Source organism: Gopherus flavomarginatus, chromosome 13, assembly GCF_025201925.1.
Source record: "Gopherus flavomarginatus isolate rGopFla2 chromosome 13, rGopFla2.mat.asm, whole genome shotgun sequence".
In the NCBI taxonomy this organism is placed as follows: domain Eukaryota; kingdom Metazoa; phylum Chordata; order Testudines; family Testudinidae; genus Gopherus; species Gopherus flavomarginatus.
In genome coordinates this window covers 7,661,325-7,674,916 of record NC_066629.1, presented here as the reverse complement: position 1 = coordinate 7,674,916, position 13,592 = coordinate 7,661,325, and positions in this window count along the sequence as shown.

Below are 13,592 nucleotides of genomic sequence, written 5' to 3'. Positions count from 1 at the left end.
TGGAAGGCTGTTCCAGAACTTCACTTCTTTAATGGTTAGAAACCTTAGTCTGATTTCAAGTCTAAACTTCCTAGCATCCAACAGATCAAGGGAGACTATGCCAGATTTGGGAAGATGCTTAAGGAAATCGAGGCTCAGGTGATCTTCAGTGGGATTCTGCCTGTTCCTAGAGAAGGGCAACAAAGGTGTGATAAGATTATAGTGATCAACAGATAGCTCAGGCAGTGGTGCTATAAGGAGGGCTTCCCAGTGGCCAGACATCTCAAAGCCCTCCTTATAGCACCACTGCCTGAGCCATCTTCCCAAATCTGGCATAGTCTCCCTTGATCTGTTCCAGCGACAATCTAGCTGTATCATTCGTTCCCACATGAAGGACAATCAGCGGATTCTTTCCCGCTCCCGTTAGGATCCTTTTCAGCCACAGGTTCACATCCCATATCTCAGCACCCGGCAGAAGGCACCTCCTTCTGTTCTCCGGATCAGCTCTGGTTACAGGCCTGTCTATTCTTCTCAGTAAAGTGTCCCCAGTCACGTAGACCTGCCTTTTCCTGGTGACGGTGTGATTCTCTGGTCTATCCCCTGCTCTCACTGGCTGCAAGTCCTCTAGATTCCTATTGTCCCTTGCAATGCTCTGCAACCCATCCCGTATCCTCCTGGGGCTCATCTTTGGTGTTGTCTCCCTTGACTCTCCCTCTTCCTGTAGGACTAGCTGCTCTTCTCTTCTTCCTTGTCCTCTCACCTTCAGTGACCACCTGCTGTGCCCCTTCTTCATTTTCCAACTCTGCAAACCTGTTCCTGAACTCTCTTTTGCCATCACTGGCCTGTCTTTTCCTCTGCCTGGTTCTCTTAGTCACATGCTTCCACCCTCCACTTTCCTCACCCAGCAGTCTCCACTCAGAGCTCTTTGGTCCTTCTTCCATCTGCAAGTCTGAGCTTTTCCCTTCTGCCTCCTCATGTATTTTCTCCACCATCCACTCGAACCCTCTTCTAAACTCAACCAGAGTTTCCACCTGCATCTCCAGTCCTCGGATCTTTTCTTCCATCAGCTCTATCAGGAGGCACTTTATGTAGATGAAACTCTTTTCAGGTACTCCCTTCAGGATCATGTACATGCCGCAACTTCCACGTCCAGTCATCCTCATTGTGTCTTTCACTGCTGCCTCTCTATTGGTCATAGCCTTCCCACCTAAAACCTGTTAGTCCAGGAAACACAAACCAAAGCAAACCACCACCACCTACAGCAAAACAAACCCCCAACAGGCTCCAGATCACCAACAGACCACCACCCACTCCCATCTATTCCTCTTGCTCTTTTCTCACAGTACTAAAATGCAGCTTTTGAAAACCACAGGCCAAGATTTTCAAAAATAGTGCCTGCTGCTAAGGTCCTGTGATCATAGTCAGGCGCTGACACAAGTGACCTGATTTTTCAAAAGTAGCGTGTGCCCAGCCGCTCCCACTGAATTCAGTTCCAGTCTGGAACTCTCGGCACTTCTGAAGTCAGTCCACTTCTTTAGGCCCTTGAACGTGAATTTAGTCTCCTAACTTTAAACACCCATTTTTAAAACATTGATTCTAGTCTTTCTGAACAGACTCAGCATAGTGAGTAAAATGAGACAGACCTTTTCTTTCTGTCAGTAATAACACTTACCCGGATAGGAAAGGAAAACACCGTCCACTAAATCCGTTTGATTTCTTGTCAAAGTATACTATTTAATGAAGAATGTGCTCCCTCCCCCCTAGTTAAGACTGGTATATTTTCAAGCATATCAATATCCTTATAATCATGCATGCCAAAATAAGGATTACCAAACCTCATGCTTTCAAGATGCAGGCTCAGGAAGGATTTTACCCCTTCCCTCTCCCTTGAGCACCAGTGCACATTTGGTCATGTTCTTGCCTTCATCAGGCTCTTAGCAGATATTGTCAAAGGACCCAGTTCAGCAAAGCACTCAAGCACATGCAAAACGTTCACCAAGTCCCATGGGGTTTTAGTGGGACTTAAGTCCTGGGACTTAGACACATGCTGAAAGTTGTGCCCATGCTTAAATGAATCTGGGCCAAACTCAGGATGCTAGGTCTGATGCCTCAATAATCTAATGCAATATGGTAACTCCTATGTATCTATACAGTGAATATTTCTGCAGGTCTCTGCAGATTCTGTAGAACAGTAATACCTTTATTAGCTTTTTCACTGTATTTATCAGTCATCTGGATAGAAGACAATACAAAAATTGCAAGAACTCATCTTGGAACAAAGGATATTCTGCCTGACTTAGGCTAAATTGGATACATTACATTTCTGGCCACATGTTGAACATTCGTAGAATTTCCTACTGCCTAAGAATCTGCTGCCAGTTACTTTTACTGCTATATCAAAATGTAAAAGCAGGTGCATAATATAATGCGTTTTTTGTATTTGCTGGAGATTATTTAAAACAAGAGGCAATGAATAATGCTAAATCTTACAACAGGCTTCAGGGTATTATTTTGTTGGTTGGTGGTTTCTAAACTAACAGTAGCCACTTTTGTAGACAGCTCAATAAATGCAAACATGGTGTTAGGCGGTGTGAAATGACAGGGGTGAGTACAGAAAATATCATAAAACTATTACATATTAGTGATATGCTCTCCCCTGGCATCTACTCTTTTGGTCTCCAAAAGAATATATCCCATTGCAGAAAGGATATAACCAAAAAAAAGAAGAGATCCAGAGAAGAGTAGTGGAAGTGCCTAGAAGCATGGAGCAACTTGGATCTGAGGAGAGATTTGGAAGATTGGGGTTGCGTAGCTTAGAGAGGAACTAACGAGGTGACATGACAGTGGGGTATTAATTTACTGAATGGTCTAGAGACGACAAAATAGGTTCTCCCTCTTTCCCTTTGAGACCTAATGAAATGACAAGAGCACGGATTTAAAACTGGCAAAAGGAAATACTTTCTTTGTCAAGGAAGGTTGCCATTAAGGTGACTTAGTCCATTGTTGTTATGGGGGTTTTTACATCTGAACTATCTGATGCTGGCCATTATTGGATGTGGGCTATTGGAGCGCGGCCAGTTGGTTGGATCTGGTATGACAATCTCAGTGTTAGTCACCTGTGTGACTGGGGGAGTGAGGAGGTAAAGTGCCTCATTGGACCTCACACCCACAAGGTGCAGTGGGAGCAGTGGCTCCCTTACATGATGCCACACAGAAGCGGCATGTGACCTCACGTGTCTCCCCCCCTACACTGATTTCTGCCTTCCATTTGGTCCTGCTCCCTGAAGTGCTGATGTAGCGGGGCAGAGCCCACCCAGTCCCATGCTGTCTCTAGCCCCCCACCCCAAGAGGTACACGTCGTCTCTGATCCCACCTGGCACCCAGACATTTCAAAGCCCTTCTGCATGGTCAGAGCTTTGTGGCTCCCGGAGGCAGAGCCAGGGAGCAGCTGCTTTGCATGACATGCACTGTTTGGAACCAGGCAGTTTTTCTCTACTGAGCTGTAGTAGCTGCAGAAGACTGCCACATGCCTCCTCTGGGAGGGTTTTGGCCAGTACATCCATATAGACTGGATGCCCTGGCCATGACCCCAGCTTCCCCTCAAATCCTCCTTCCCTGTGTTTCCACAGAGCAGCACAAAACAGGTGAGAGATGCAGAGCAGCTGTGCCCACTGCCCCCTGCCCAGTACTGCAGTTCAGCTGCTCATGCCTGTAGGAGCATCATGACGTGGCCATTGCAAATGTGTGTGCAGCGTCTCCAGACATGAAAACACTAACAGCTCCCCGGCAGGCGGAGCTGCACTTACGTAAAGTCCCTGCTTTCCTAGGCTGGGTCTGCACGACATACTTCAGTATGAAAAATCTACACCTGAGCAGCGTAGCTTTGCTGACCTTAACCCCCCATGTGTAGACAGTGCTGTGTCGGCAGGAGAGTTTCTCCTGTCAGCTCTCACAGAGGTGGATTTATTAAACTGACAGGAGAGCTCCCGTCAACTTAAAGCGCCTTCACCAAATGTGCTACAGTGGCAGAGCTGCAGATTTGTAGTGTAGACCTTCCCCATGTCTCCTGATTGTAATGAAAGCACCATGCTGCAGTTGTGACAGAGTGACAAATGGGGGTCTCCCTGTCCTCCTATCTCAAGGATCTTCCCCTTTGTAGTACTCAGTTCCCAAGAGTGTTACTGGAAAGACCTGCTCTGGAGAACAGGTGAGAAGAGCCTGTGCCAGAAAAATAAGGGTGAGGAGGACAAAATGAAAAGGAAATAAAATTCTAATTAAATCGCTCTTGTGATTTCACCATTGCAGTAATTCACTAGTCGTCATAGGCCTTCAAAGACTTAACACACATGCTTAATGTAATGCACCATTTATGATCCTATAGCAATGTGGTGTCAATGGGACTACTCACAGTGTGTAGGGTTATGCACGCTGGTAAGTCTTTACAAGGACAGGGCTTCAGAGTGTTTCAGCTTAGACAGGAGCTGAGGTCCAGGGCCTCAAAAATATTTAGGCACTCGGTGCCCATGTGTTAGGCCCTAAAATACTTTTGAGCATCCAGACCTGCTAATCTAAGATTTGAAATAACCAGGCAGGATCCTTCTTGGGAAAAATACTTGCCGGCAATCTTTAGCCATTGTAAAGATGCAAAAAAATCACGAGTCTTGGGGGTAGGAGGTTGTTTGTTGGTTATTTTGGGTTTTTTACTGAGCACCTTTAACACAAGATTGAGGGAAACAATTCACACTTCTGCTGCTTCTCCTATTTGGTTAGCGCTTCTGCATGGGAATGTTGACAGCCGTGGAAAAGAGGAGAGCTTCCTTTTATTGTTCTCTTGGATGAAATCTTAGATTCTGCAGAAAACAACAAAAAAATCACAGAAAGGCTCAGCAGTTAAGCGTTTCTGAGACACGTAGGGGCCTAGTTTTCAGCAGGGCTGCAGCCCTCCTCCGTTTTGGCATGCACACACCTGTGGTGTTTGTCCATCAATCTCCATTCTCCAGAAGTGACAGATCCTCTGTTGGACAAATGTGGAACTCCTCTCACGTGCCCAGAAATGTAATTTATGGAAGGTGCGGGGAGGTGCAACATTTCACATATGGAGGCTGCCTCTTGAAAGACTGCTCCATAGTGGTTTTAAAAAATGACTGCGTTTGATCTACTGTTTTTTGTAATGGTATCAAGAAAATGAAATACTGAAACACCAGTAGTGGTAGCACAACAAGTGACATTTTCTTCTTCCCTTTCAAGATTCTCCATCATTGGGTGTTGGTGGTGGTGGTGATGGTGATGATGAGTCTGAAGACACAGGTAATGGCTTGTTCCTGAATCATAGAATCTCAGGGTTGGAAGAGACCTCAGGAGGTATCTAGTCCAACCCCCTGCTCAAAGCAGGATGAATTCCCAACTAAATCATCCCAGCCAGGGCTTTGTCAAGCCTGACCTTAAAAGCCTCTAAGGAAGGAGATTCCAGCACCTCCCTAGGTAACCCATGCCAGTGCTTCACCACTCTCTGAGTGAAAAAGTTTTTCCTAATATCCAACCTAAACCTCCCCCAATGCATAGTCTGTTTCTTTAAAGATATCATTCATAGTGTTTCCACTCAAGAAGGTGTTTTAATTGATTACAACATGGACATATGGCATTATTATTATTATTCAGAATGTATATGGGGAACTGTGCAGCCTGGTGGATAGGACACAGTCATGCCTCAGGAGACATGAGCTCTTGTCCTATCTGTGCTGTGGACTCACTTGGTGACCTTGGACAAGGGACAGAACATTTTTCTGCCTCAGTTTCCCTTTCTGTAAAACAGGACTGCGTTATCTTTATGAAATGTGCTAAGGAGGCATCTTACCTCATTCAAAGGTGATAGCCTGTAGCATTGGAAATAAGAACTCCCTTGTGAATCAAAAGAAAAAACGTCTCGTTGTACAACCCCAGCAGCAGATTTTAAGTGATGCTTCAGTGCATACCCTTGAGAGCAAGCTAAAACTCAGAATGTGTGCCATTAAGAAGGAGACAGGGAACTCTGAATGTTTTTTAATTGCTTAAAAACAATTTAAACCCATCATGATTCTGGAAATGTACTAGTTATTACGTACTGCAGAAAATTATTTTTAGTGATTTCAACTGCTTTCTGTAGAATATTTTGCTCAAAGAGTGGTTTAAAATGTAAAGTTGCATTGATACACTGCTGACATCATTCTCTTAAAAGAAAATTTATAACCAAAGAACTGCACAACATAACTTAACTTTGAGTTCCTTCACCGTTCCCCACTTAGGCTGTTGAGTTTCTATTAACACAGTCAACGTTTTGAGGAGAATAATTGAAATCAATAACTTACTTTCTGCTAACTTAGCACACAATGTATAGTTTTTCATTCTTTACGTGTTTGCTTCAGTGAACTGAACAATTTCAAAATTTAATAGAACTTGAAGTAAAAAGTGAAGATTCTGTTTGTCCTTCGCCAGTATTATTCTTATCATTGGCTGAGGAATTGGTTAGTGGTTGGTTTTATTTTGGTTTTGGTGTTTTGTGGTAGATAATATCCTCAGTGGATAAGATAAAACTAGTTGGAAGTAGTCAACTATAAAATCTACATAAACTGAAAGAAACTTTTCCATTCTTTCAGGAGAATTAATGGTTATTTTAAAATTTGACAGTGATTGCTTTTGTGCTACAAAAGCAGTTCCCCACTCTGCTTATTGTATATCCCAAAATGAATACACAGAAGCCAATTCAGAATTAGTTGAGAAACTTATCATCTGTATTGCAAAAGTACTTTATAATTGCTCGAACTTCTTAGAAATTTGAGAATGAAAAACTATTGTCTGTTGGTAGAGAGCATCATATTTACATATTCATCAACTTAGTTTCTTATAAACCCTCTACTGATTTAGCTTGCATTGACATTCTTGGCCTTTTCTTTGTCTTGTCTACCCCATTCCTCTTTCCATTAGATCCTCCTCCTACTACTACACAACCATGGCATCCTTCACCTGATGACGTCAGAGCTTCAGCAACAGAACCAGAACTAATGCATTTTTCAGCATCAACCTTGTCTCCTAGCATTGATGGCTGCGGGGGTATCAGCATTGCTAGTGCCGTGGGTGGGGCTCTCTTTCTATTAGTTGCATTTGTTTGGGTTGGAGCTATCTGCTATAGGGTAATACGGAAGTACTGTTGTTACTACTTTGCTAGGACCTACAGTGCAGCATCAGATATGGATGAAGGGTCTCAAATAGCTGTTTTCCGAGTAAATGATGTAGAGTCTTATCCTGAAGGAATAGACATTTCACTGGAAGTTTTAACGTCAAACAGTGATTTAGAAGACCCAGACAAACCACATGCAACACTTTAGACAATACTAACAGATCCCAAGAATGGTATGAAAGACCAATGGATTATTATGAAGGAGGAACACTGGGAAGGAAGTACATGGGTGGTGACATATAAATGGCTCAGTAATATCCCGGAGGGAGTGGTGTATGTAGTAACCACTGATACAGTTCCATTCATTAGTTGATCACTTTCAGGTTGTTCATATTTTTACTTGAGGAAAAACAAGCTTTTTGAAGTTGATTTTCAAGCTTTTGCAGTTGTAAAAATCTGGGTTAAATGTATCTGAGCTGCTTTATGATTTTTCAGTGCTGTACTGCTGTTTTTGAAAATATTGGATTTTTGATGCATAATGCTTCATTCATCTACTGCACACATAGGAACCAAGTGCTAAATTAAAGTTACCATACAACAATGTTAGAGTTAAAAAGCAGCTGTCTTGGCTTTGAGATGCAATTGAAAAACAAACAGTTTACCTGAGACTATGGTCAAGTATAATATTTGTTAAGCACATGTTTTTATATATATATATATTTACACACACATACATTTTAGATAAAAAAGAGTGAATTAGTCTCAAAGCTGAAGGTAAATTCAATTCTTAAAAGTAAGTTTTAGTATAAAAAATGGATTTGCTTAAATCTGTTCTCTTTCCAAAGGTATATTTTACTTTTCTACACACAAATGAATACCTCTTTGTTTTAATGAGCCTTCCTGCAATGCACAGTTAGTGGTAACTTTTTTAAAAGAAAACATGTTGCATTGAAAAAGTTAGAATTCTCATTGAAGGCGTTTTAGAGGCATAACAATGAATATATGGAAGGTTTTGTCTTGTAGCTGATTTTTGAGAACCATTTGTTACACTACAGTTCATTTCCAAAAAGTACGATTACAGTCTATTTACAGAATTAGTCAGCTGTAGTCCTGCACTTCACACGAGATCAAAACCGGATTCTCAAACTTAAGAGAATTTTCAACTAGAAATAAGATGATGCCAGGGAAGTTTTCACTGGGATTGGGAAACACAAGGTTAGGTCTCATTTCAGATACAAATTCTAAGCGTATGGGGAAAACAAATGGAGTTAATGTAGCTAAGATATAGAAGGTTAAGATTTTAGCAGAATACAGCATAACATGGTGTGCAGAACATAAAAGGTAAAAGGGCATATTTTTACGAAGCTCTGTGATTACATCATTGCTTTTAAGAGTTGAGCATACTTGAAAAAAGCATATTTATGAAAAGGAGTTAACATAAAAAAAGTGCTATTTAAAATAAAGCAAGTAGGGAAATAACTATTGCTATTTAATGCTGTTGAAAACATAATTTGTACCAGAATCTCCAGGATTCGCAGAACAGCAGTTGTATGTATTACTCAGTTGGGTTTGTTTGTATTGCATTGGTTTGCTTTGTTGACTAAAACAGTAAGCAGTCTTGTAGCTAGGAGAAGCAGATGGTTCCCAGCAATGAAACTGAATGCTTGGAAGTCAGTTTCAAGAGCTGGAACAACCTTGCCTCTCCTTCAGTAGTAGGTTCACTCCTTCATCTTTGCAAATGAATAGGATGAAATCTGAGTGAAATTAATTGAGGTAATCCAGTTTGTGGGCAGTTACATTGTAAAAATGAGAGGTGAGAAATAGTTCTGTGGCAAAATCCTATTTTAAGCTCTCAACTTTTTTGAATGTTTCCTTTCGTAGTAAAAGCACTGCAAAATGACAGCATCTAGAGCTTTGCAACAAAGACAGTATCTGTATTAGCTGTTGACAGTTTGTGTGATGCCAAATGACTGCGTGTCTTACATGGTTATTAATACTTGCAAATAAAAATAAGCATTTATCTAACAAACAATTCCTGAGTGGAGATTTTCATTCTGTTAAGTGTTAGTGATGTCACTAACTCTAACAATAAAAGGAAAGTAGCTCCCTGCTATGTGTGTTAGTAAGGTACCTTATAATCACCTAGAAAAATTATGCTCATCTCGAGCCTTGGCAAAAATAAGGTGGAGTAATGACAGGGCCAGGAGGGTCATAGTTTAGGGCCACCAAGCTGCAGAGTGCCCAGTAATGTTTGTCTGAAGCAGTGTGTGACTGTATCTGTTTGAGCAGTGTCCAACAGCTTTGGGAGCTGCTTCATCAGAAGGCATTTTCTTTCTGTGTGTAAGGATCTGTAGACTTCCATTCTTCTCATGTATATCACTGATCCTTGTGGCCAAAGGAGTGAAGAGCCTAGATGCCAACTCAGCTGTTTGCTCCTCCATATCACAATGAAGAAAACAGATCAATTGTGTACACTTCTGGCTTGGAGGGGGATAGTGCCATTGCACCCTCCCCAGAGTGAGTAACCTTCTTGTACACATAGAGACACATCCATAGTCTACTAAGGACCATTGTGCTGGCCAGAGTGACCACAGGTGCATGGGATTCTTCCATCCTAAGTGCAAGACTCTGCACTTGTCCTTGTTGCACCTCGTCAGATTTGTTTTGGCCCAATCCTCCAATTTGTCTAGGTCTCTCTGGACCCTATCCCTACCCTCTACCGTATCTACCTCTTCTCCCCAGCTTAGTGTCATCCACAAACGTGCTGAGGGTGCAATCCATCCCACCATCCAGATCATTAATGAAGAAGATATTATGATTTTACAGAGGTGGAAGAAAGCAGAGCATGAGGCTGACCATGAATGAGTTTGGAAGCTACATGAATTTCTGGGGCAGTACCAGATAGGGTCAGGGCATGCATCCCTTCAGATGTTGATGGAAGGTTTGCATGTGCAGAGTGCTAAAGTATTTTTGTCCGTCCTAGTGACATGGCCAAGAAACTAATGCTGAATACTGCAGCTGACAGAATGCAAAGTATCACACCGATCTCTCTCTTGTTAGAAGAGTGTTCTGCTAAACTCTGCACATGTCCAGCCCAATTGCACTCCCTACTTTCATCTGGCTTCTCTGACTCAGCACAAAATGAAATACACACAAGATGACATTTGGAAAGATGAGAGTTTCAGCTGATGAATCTGCCAGATAATAGCTGCTGCTGCTGGAAATAGAGTGGGGGAATATACCAGAGAGATTACACTGATTAGGCCTTTGGAGAATTTACCAGGGAAATCCTCACGAAAGCTCATGCTGAAATAAATTTGTTAGTCTCTGAGGTGCCACAAGTACTCCTGTTCTTTTTGCGGGTACAGACTAACACGGCTGCTACTCTGAAACCAGGGAAATCCAGACATTTTATAATTTGGGATTCTGAAGAAAAGTACAGGGAAATGAGCGCCTGGATTTCAAGTTACATCACCTTGTGTGCCTCCAGTTCGTCCTCTCAACTTTTCCCTGTCCTGTTAACTCAAGAATAAATAAGCCAGCTACAATTCTGATTTCAGGAGCAGATCTTTTCACCCCTCTGGATCTATCACCAGGTGTTAGACAGAAGTTGAGGTGCCTCCCACTTCTCTTGTGTGCTGTAGTGTACAAAAGAGAGAGAGAAATTATTTTTGCAAACAGATTTATTTAAGTAACAATGGGAAAAGGAAAAAATCATGAACTATAAAAAAAACCTCAGGTCCTAACTAACTGGAACCTTGGCAACAACTGAACAGAAGAGAACTAAAGAATAGCCCAAAAATACTTTACTGTCTCCAGGTTTTCTTAACTAGGAGGAATGAGTTTAAGATGTAGTTGTCATCACAGGTGATCCACAGTCTCTCGGGATCTGGAAGCTGACGTAGTGGGACCCTGGGTGATAGTCCTCTGGATCCTGGTGACTAGTCCCAAATGTATGGGGACAGTTTTCCCATTACTGACATTCAGTGGGGGTGTTTTGGTTGCTAGCTCCCAGCCCTAAAATGGGGAGGGTCGATAGAAGGTTGGGACCCTGGGACTGACAGTCCCCAGGAATAATGGGGAGAGACCAGTGCTCCAGGTCAGCCTGATTGACAGGGTGGGAAGGCTAATCAGGGAGTCAGAAGACCAGGGAGATTCCATCCTCCATGTGAGCTGGAGCTGCCTGGGTCAGACAGAGGGGGGCCGAGCTAAGGAGAGAGCAGGGCCCGAAGCTGAACTGGGAGCAGAGCTGGGCCATAAAAGCAGCCCAGGAAGCAGGTCAGAGCAGGGAGCAGAGCCAGACACAGCCCAGGGAGAGCAGATCCTGTGCTGGGAGCAGAGCTGCAGCGAGCAACTGAGGCCAGCCAAGGGGGGACCCTGGGCAAAGGGCCCAGTGCAGAAAGACACCCCCAGCCAAAGGTCCTTGCAGGCCAGACTGGGAGGGGGATCTTAAGCCTATGGGGAGCTGACGCTGGGAAGAAGGGTCCCACAACCCAAAGCCCATTGGTGTGTGGCCACCACCATTGCAAGTGTCCAACCCGCAGCATCCCTGCAGCACAGCCAGGGCCTGAGAAGGAGGCCTGAGACCTACAAGGAACAGACTGAAGTGCCCTGATGTCCAGAGACACTGTTTGTGGTGTTCCCTGCCACAGAGCAGGGCGATGTGTTTTCCTTTAACCTTTCCCATTTTTCTTATTCTTTTTTTTTAAATTAAATTGTTAATTAAACAACTTGCACTTGCTTTAAATTGTATGAAATGGTCAGTGGGTAAGGGAGGTGCCTGTCCTGGGTGACCACAGCAGGGTTGGGGGTCGAGCCCCCCAGGAATTCTGGGCCCAGCCTTGTTGGGGTTATGAGGACTCTGCCAGACAGGAGAGTGGAAGGGGAGACCTCATGGGAAGGGAGGCCTCTGGGTAAAGGAAGTGAGAGCGAAGACTCAGATCCTTTCGCTAGCCCACTTCACTGGGGTAGTGCAGAAGCCAGAAGAGTTCCCCACAATAGCAGGACCATTTCCCGGTGTACACAAAGGTAGGATTTTGGAACTCAGGAACACCACAGTGTTGAAGGTCAGTGACTGGATGTTAACAATCTTTAATGTCTTTACAGATGCTGGTGATCCTGATCTGATGGCATGGTCCTGTGGTCTTGATCCAAGTATCTGACACTGCGGAAGAAGACTGCACCTTGACTGTCTATATAACGAACAGCCCCTGAGCAAAAGGTGCTCAGATTCTTTTTTTAAAGACGCATGTGCCAAAGTTGTGAGGTAGGTAGGTCTCTAGGAGACAGTTGGAACAGTCCAAATGTCTGTTGGCCTTGTTCCTGCCAAAGTTCCATAAAGAAACTTCACACGTTTTTAGAGCCCAAGCCATCCTTTGCCTCAGCTGCCCTGAGGGACACCTGAACTCCAGTATGGAAAATGGGGCTACCTGCCCAGAACACGTACGAACAACAGTAAATGTAAAAAGAAACAGCTACAAGTGCATAGAATGGACTATGCTGACAAGGAAATGAACAAAAACCATTCAACACTTCTGGTCCACGGTTAGCAAAGTATGACCGAGGGCAGGGCCGGCTCCAGGATTTTTGCCGCCCCAAGCAGTGCAAAAAAAAAAAAACTGCGATCATGATCAGTTCTACCGCTGCCGCTTTGGCACATGTGTCTTTAAAAAAAGAGTCTGAGCACCTTTTGCTCAGAGGCTGTTCTTTATATAGACAGTCGAGGTGCAGTCTTCTTCCGCAGTGTCAGATATTTGGATCAATTCGGCAGCTGGTCTTTCGCTCCGAGAGGGAATGCGGGACCTGCCGCCAAAGAGTCCGACGTGCCGCCCCCTCCCCTTGGCTGCCCCAAGCACTTGCTTGCTAGGCTGGTGCCTGGAGCCGGCCTTGACTGAGGGGGTACCTCTGGCACAAGATGCTGTGTACGGCACAGGGCATCAGCCTGAGAGTGCAGCATGAGAAAGTTCAAAGGTAGCAAACTTTTGCGGATGAGGGATGCTCTGTCTTAATTTGTTACCATTGTGAAATCTCCATTGAAGATGTGGAATTTTTCAAAATAGAAAATCTTCCCTATTCTAACAAGATATAGAACCAAGAACTTTGTACATTTCACTTCAACTGGTTTTACACAAAACAATCTGAACATATTCAGAGATAGTTATTAACACTTTTTTCCTTTTCTGACATGTTATGCAAGGTTACACTTCTCTGCTTCTTGTTTATATTTCAGAAGTGTTGTCTGAACAAAAATACTGCTTTTAACAAAATCGTTCCACAATGTAAATTTTAGTTAAATAGGTGAACTATGCACGCGTGTCGCATCTGTATTCTTTCTTCACTGATTCCCTCTGGAAGGCAGGCTACGTGTGCCCACCTCTTGCAAGAGTCGCACTGCACCTTTCATAAGTTATAAATGAGAACGTGAAATTACACAACTAATAACTGTACAGATAACTTCAAC